Raw genomic sequence first — 7,390 nt, 5'->3', positions numbered from 1 at the left:
TTTTTTTTCTTTTTTTGCTTCATTGTTTGGATATATCTTCTCTGGCCCACAAATTACTTTCCATTTTGAAAACTTTCGGAGAGCTATCATCATATAGCTATAGGTGCAACCAACCCACAGTTGTCCTTTGCTCTCACAAGTTGCTGAATTTTAGGAATCCCAGGTTTAATAGTAAAAAGCCTAAAAGGAGGTGGCATGGAGACGCATATTATTTCTTTTACTTTCGAAACATTGAGGCCACCCTTCACAAAATTTCCTTAGTGCTCTGAGACTCCAATGAGCAGCTTCCCTTTATGGGGGCCCCCGGGAAGATTATCCTTTTTTGTTGTCTGCAACCTTTTGATGGTTGGTTGATTTTTGGTGCCAAAGCAGCATCAATTTCAGTAGAAGGGATCAAATCCTGGGTCCCAGTCATTTGTTTTCAATAGTGACTATTGTGCAACAGCAAGGGAAGTGACCCGAGTGGGAAATCCACTAAAATGTTATTGTCATGCATCTTTTCATAACAATTAGGATTAGGAAAGATGGGTAAAAATCAGAAATGAAGGAAAATGATTACTGAATTGATTTCTGTGTGTTTGTCTTATATTACAAATTGGTCTATTTATACACAAAGAGATGGGAGGCAGATCCCGTATTCAGATCAATCTCATTAGCATGATTGGGTCTATGTATACGATGACAATATCATCAATATGTCAAGTATCAATCTTGCACATCACGCACGGTAGGTGCTCGATGAATTACAGCTGTATTTTCCTTGTTTGGTTAATTGACGAATCCGACGCGTCCTTTGTTTCTCCGGTGTTGATTGCGAAGAGTGCAGATGTTCTTCTTTGCAGCAATTGAGTAGGAAGGAGGAAGCTGAATTTCAGATGGATTCTTTTATTCTCTGACTTGGAATATATCTCGTAATGTTTATATTCCAGGTTGCTATGCCTTTCAACATTGAGTTTTAATATGCTTTTAACTTTTATTGGATTGAATGTGATTCTGGACAGCGATGATAGCTATGGTGGGAATATTATTGACCTTTATGGTATCTGTAATGACTTCTTTAACATTGCCTTTTGGGAGCTTTTTGTGCTGCAATTGATGCTGTATCTCGTGTGTCCAAGACTTGTTACAAATTTCTGTTCTTTGAACCAAGGAGTTGATTTTGTATAAATTTCAACTTGAAGAGATCACTCACAGATTGTAATGTTGAAAAGCAGAGAAAGATTTCCCATAGCTGACAAATTTCCTTCTGCTCTATCTATGTTCATTGCTTTTGTACTGAAAATCTCTGACAGTTGATGTTCAAGTCTATTACATGAAATCTAATTAACAAGCTTTGACCTTTATTTACCTCATATAAGATTGAATGAACGAATCTTGTAGTAAATGATTTAATCAAGCTTATAGAAGTTTATGGGAGCAGCTCCTCTACCGTTTTCTCTAATTTTTCTAGCAAATGATTTTAGCATGTTTGCATCGGAGAGCGTGATCCCAACATAAAGTGATTGTTTGCATGGGTCGCGGGTAGGGGTGGTATCGGTTTAGAAAATTCATTATCAGTCGGTTAACCGAAATTGTCAGTTAAATCAGTTAATTCACTGATAGCATTTCGATAAGAAAATATTTTGAAAATTTCGGTTGATTGGTTAACCTTGGGTCTTTTTAATTGGACCAATGATATTTTTAAATGGGCCATAAATTGGTTGTTCGGGGGCTCAAAATGTTTTTATTTTTATTTTTGGCTACTAAGCGTAAAATCTTATTGAATATGTTTTTTTTGGGTTAAGATCAATCTTGGGGGCCCAAATAACAACTTTTCTGTACAAGCCTAGAACTTTAACGAAGATAAAGAGCTTTAACGAGTGTAACACTTCTCTAACATATATTTTCAATGAAAAGTTCTTTCAATTCTCATAGTTTTAATGTTTACAAATTGGTTACAAGTTTTAACGAAGGCCTACTATGAATTTTTTATACTAATGTCAATTCGGTTCGGTTAACCGATAAAAATAATTCTTTTACCAATTAATCGAACCGAATTGACGTTGGTATAAAAAATTCATACTGATTTTCGAACCACAAAAGTCGGTTGACGGTTAATTTCGGTTCGGTTGATAGGTAGTTAATTTGCCTACTCCTAATTGCAGGACTTAGGGAATGCAGCAATAGGAAAGCCTCGAATGAGCATGTGCAACATTGCTAACGCCTATGGCAAATTAGCTGGCACACACAAGTAAAATAGGGACTTTCGTCTCTTTCTCTTATACAATATTTTTTACTCTTCAAGATTATTCTTCTCAATTATACTGACTTAAGTATTAGAGTTATTCTCGTCGGTTTGTTCTTGTGCTAAAACTTTTCCTTTCTTTACAAGCACTTCGGATTATTACCTTTGCCCACAGGTAACTATTCTAACAGTTTAGCATCGTCTACTTATGAAAAAAATTGAAATAACAAGCATTGGGGGTGAGTTTTATGCACATTGCTTGTAGTCTATAGTTCTTTAGACAATCTCCAACCCCCAAATCTGTAAAAAAAAATCCATTATCAATCATTGATCTTAAGGTAAGAAGTCTCTAAACTTTGAACTATTCAAAATGAGCTTACTGCCTAGTATCAATCATTCCGTCAGAAGGTATCAAACATTCGGTCAAAGAGGAATCAAACGTTTAGATCTAGCATAAATCTTTATCAAATTCATTGGTTTACCTTAAAGCACTTTAAACAAAAATTAATGAGGTACACGCGCCAGCGAGTGCATCTCACTCGCTCGTGCGTGTCGGTCACGAGTTGACGTGTGGAGCTTCTCCTGCTGCGTGTGACTCTACACCGCCACTTCTCTTGGTTTTCAATGGCGGTTTCTGGTCTCCTAGTTGCCACTGCCGGTGCATGGTCTTCTCATGCTGAAGCGTTGTTCGCACTGCCGGTGCATGGTCTTCTCATGCTGAAGCGTTGTTCGCACTGGTTCGCACTGGTTGGGCTTACCACTTCTCTTGGTTTTCAATGGTGGTTTCTGGTCTCCTGGTTTATTTCTTGTTTTATTACTATTTTTAAATTTTCTTGTAATTTTGCTGTTTTTTCTTGTGTATTTAGGACGGAATTTTCTTCCGTAGGCTTTAAATCGTTCCTCATCAGTGTTTTTTCTGTTGTTGTTGTGACTATCCTTCGGGTGTGTTGCAACAGTTCTCTTAGTTGTACCATTTATGGTGCACCTTTACAAACCACCTCTTTAGGTGGTTAGGTTTTTTGGTTGTACCAAAAAGCTATAGGGCCACATCATTTATTTAATGCATTCTCTTTTATTTTCTGTTTACCTACTTTAATGAGGACATTTTGGGGTTTATTGTTGGGTTGCCTAGCCTATTGATGTTGTTTCCCCTCCCCTGTATTCACAAAAAAAAAAAAAAAAAACAAAAAAGTTATTCATGCAAACCTAGTAAGTTATCAAGATCCTAAGTATAAATTGCCCATGCTATAACCATCAACCATATTAACATATTAACCGTAGATGCTTGATCTACAACTACAAGGCCAACCTACGAAAATACAGCTAAACAATAATTAAACAAAGTTACAACATGCTAAGAATATATAGAGTCAAAGTTAGGCTTAAAGGATTACCTTTCCTTCAAGATTAAGCCTTCAAGACAAAGCCTCAAGAGAGCTCATTCTCTCTCCAAAACCCATTCTCTCTTTCTCACTTTCTCTCACTAAGGTTCTGTCAACTGAAGGAAGGCAAAAATGAAGGCAAAGGGCATAACGATAGTATTTGAAGAAATCATGCACGCACAAAAGGGTTAAGGTAGAGAAAATTAAATGCTATTCGAGAGACATGGAACGTTCGGGATCCAATTTCGAACATTCACCATCGAGGGTTTGACATCCAACTCGTATAAGTTTGTATAAACTCGTCAAAATTTATCTTATTATTCAAAATTTGTAATGAAAAGTCACGAGTATTTAAAAAAATTAAAGAGAATTCTCTTTATAATGTCAATGTGATAGACATAACTTGAAATATTGTGATTGTGAGTTTTGATATAAATATAGGTGTATATGCATGTGTGTATGTATGTATGTATATGTGTGTGTATAATAAATATATATACATACAATAAAATATACATATAGATGCAAAATTGAATTGTTTAATATTCAAGTTAATTTATTTAATTAATCCAGATGATAAAATCTTTAAAATAATTAACTAATGAATAACATGTATCTAGGATATTTACTTTATATATGAAATGAATTAAGTTCAGTTCATGAACAAGTCCAAATTTGTTCGAAAAATAAATGAATCGGATTTGAACATATTACCTAACTCAATAATAAAATCAAACTTCTCTAAAAAAATAATATAATAAAATCAAATTATCCTTAAATGGTGACTCAATCGACCGGAGATCACGCCTTATGAAGCGAAGGTCGCTAGATCGAATCTCCTTTCCCCCTTCCCTCTCTTGTGTGAACATGTCAAAATAATAATAATAATAATAATAATAAATCAAACTCAATATATATTCAAAATAAAATTAAACAAACCTAACTTAATATTTTACCTGGATTAATTAACTTCTAAGCTCTAACAGCAGACTCTCAAACCCATTTTCCTTTCCTAAATGTAGAAAAAATCCTCAAAAACCCACATGCATTAGATTCTCCTTCCTTTCCATGAACCAAGGAAATCTGTTGTGCTACCCAAAATTTAGGAAAGCACTTTAGCTTTCATTATTCTTATTTTATTCAAAAAAACTCTATCATTCTTAGCTTTCCTATCTCTTTTTTCCCTAATATTGATTTTTAAAAATATTTAAATGATATAAAAAATAATAATAAGAGGAAGAGTATATTTGAAGAAAGAAAAAAAGTAAAAAGTAATTTGATTCTCTAAAATTAAAAACAAAAATTAAGAGAAATTGTTGCTCGTGATAGGGTGTGCGGTAGAGATTGCTGATAGCACTCACATCCGGCTCAATAAAATAGCATTTTGGCTACTCTACATCCGGCTCAATAAAGTAACCAAATGTTTGTTGAGTAACTACAATGCTCAACAATGCATATTTGATATTAATAAAAAATTTAAGGGTAAAGTCCACTTAACCCCCTCAAACTACTACTCTAATGACAATCTACCCCTCAAACTATCAATTACAACAATTTACCCTCCAAACTACCAAAACAATGACAATGTACCCTCCAATGGTAGCAAAATGACAAAATTACTCATATAGAATTTCCAGTAAGACAAAAATACCCTTAAAATTTTGAAAAAAAAAAAAATTTAGTACTTTTGTTTGTATTTTAGTAAGGGTAATTTCTTAATTTTTTTAAATTTGGGGGTACATTGTCATTGTTTTGGTACTTTATAGGATAAATTGTCGCAATTGATAGTTTGAGAGTAAATTATCATTGAAGTAGTAGTTTGAGAGGGATAAGTGGACTTGAATCCGGCTTCTATGCGGTAGTGAAAACTACCGCATAGATGCTGTAGGCCAAAACGATATCGTTTAGCTTTAGTAAAATAAGTGCTAGCACCTGAATTTTACGCCGTTTCAAAACTGCCGTCACAGTAAAGTTGCAGGCAAAGAAAAAGAAACTAACAGTGGGTCTAGCAATCTCAAGGATCTGGTCACTGCGGACGTGCTTCAGTCAAGGGACAAGAAGGTGACTGCCCCCAAGGAGACCAAGGCCAGGTTCGAGGACAGGTTCAAGGCTGAGAAGAACAGGTGGTCCTTAAGAGTCAATTGCAAATTAGATGTAATCTCTCTCCTCTCTCGAACACAGAGTGGGCTATGGGTGAGGTTTGTTGATTTTTGAGAAGGTTTGGAGACTGTAAGTGGGGTTTTCAATCTTGCTCTTTCTATGGAATTATGTAGTTGTTGATGTCAAAAAAAAATGTAGTTATTGATGGGTTTCTTGGAATAAGCGAAATGGGCAAGTACCCAAATTATTTTTTCTTCTTTGTTGATATTTCATTGTGCCTACAGATATTTGTTGATTTGCTAGAGATTATGTCCTTTTCCTTTTTGCATCACCATTTCATTATCGAATGATTCAGATTCGTCCTGTTTTGGTAAGATCTGAGAGGTATTGAAAGTGAAAACAGAGTGTACTCGATGCCATTTTTTTGTTTCTGTTCACCTTGAATATGCAGATTCAAAAAAGAAAAACACAAGACCTGGGAGCAATCTAGGAGACTTTGGACAAGATGTAGCATGTGTCGTTTCAAATTCAACATGTTGGTTTCTTTTTCTTTGCCTGCAACTTTACTGTGACGGCGGTTTTGAAACGGCGTAAAATTCACGTGCTGCCTTATTTTACTAAACCTAAACGATAGCGTTTTGGCCTACAGCATCTATGCGGTAGTGAAAACTACCGCATAGAAGCCAGATCCAAGTGGACTTTACCCAAAAATTAATATCGCTCTCTCTTTTCATTAAAATAGGAAAAGTATATTTTCTCAAAAAAAAAATTATATAAATAAATAAAAAAGTGAAAATTAATAACTAAAATGTTGAGTCGAGGTGTTTTAACTAAAATTTATCCAAACATTTATTGAGGCAGAAGTGAATGCGATGCCTAAAAGAGCACTATTGATTGCTGACTTAATAGCAAACGTCCCCAAACAGCCTCACCAAATTGCTTGCTGAAATGACTTTAATGTCATCATCATGAATAGCATGAAAAAACAGTTTTTGTTTAATGCTATTAATGACTTCTCTTTATTGAATACATAAATTTTGTATTGATGTCAATTTAGCCTTAAACCTTGACCTCGTATATTTAATAAAGTCCATAATTAACTTTTTTATAAAAAATCCGGAATTTTTTAATTTTTTTAACCTTTACAATGTTTTTTTTTTTTTTCTTCCTAATCAAATAACATGAATACATTATCTTGAAACTTATCAAATAACTTCCAAGATAAGTTGAATACATAGATTATGTATTGTTGTTTATAATACATAAAGTCATCTTTGAAGGTGACTCCTTGCAAGTTATTAAGGCTATTGCTTCAGAGGGTCAGTGTTTGTGTAGCTATGGGCAATTTATAGAATGTATTCAACGAGAGCTACTTTTGTTAGAGAACGCCCATTTTATGCATGTAATGAGGGATGCCAATAAAGTTGCGCACACGTTAGCACAATTGGCTACCACAGTACCACCTATGTCACTATGTCTACTTGATTAGGGGATGCACCACGTAGTGTAAGTGATATTGTAAGGAGAAAAAAATCTTTCCTACTTGTGTGATCTTTTGATAGATCTTTTGAAATAATGAATATTCATAATATTCCTTAAAAAAAAAAAAAATCCCTTAATTGACAAAATATCTAAGTGTAAGACAATTTAAATAATCAAAATTTACAAGTTTTGGCTAGTACGA

The sequence above is a fragment of the Corylus avellana genome, chromosome 6 (genome assembly GCF_965113065.1).
Source record: "Corylus avellana chromosome 6, dhCorAvel1.hap1.2, whole genome shotgun sequence".
Lineage (NCBI taxonomy): Eukaryota > Viridiplantae > Streptophyta > Magnoliopsida > Fagales > Betulaceae > Corylus > Corylus avellana.
This window is presented reverse-complemented; position numbering follows the sequence as displayed.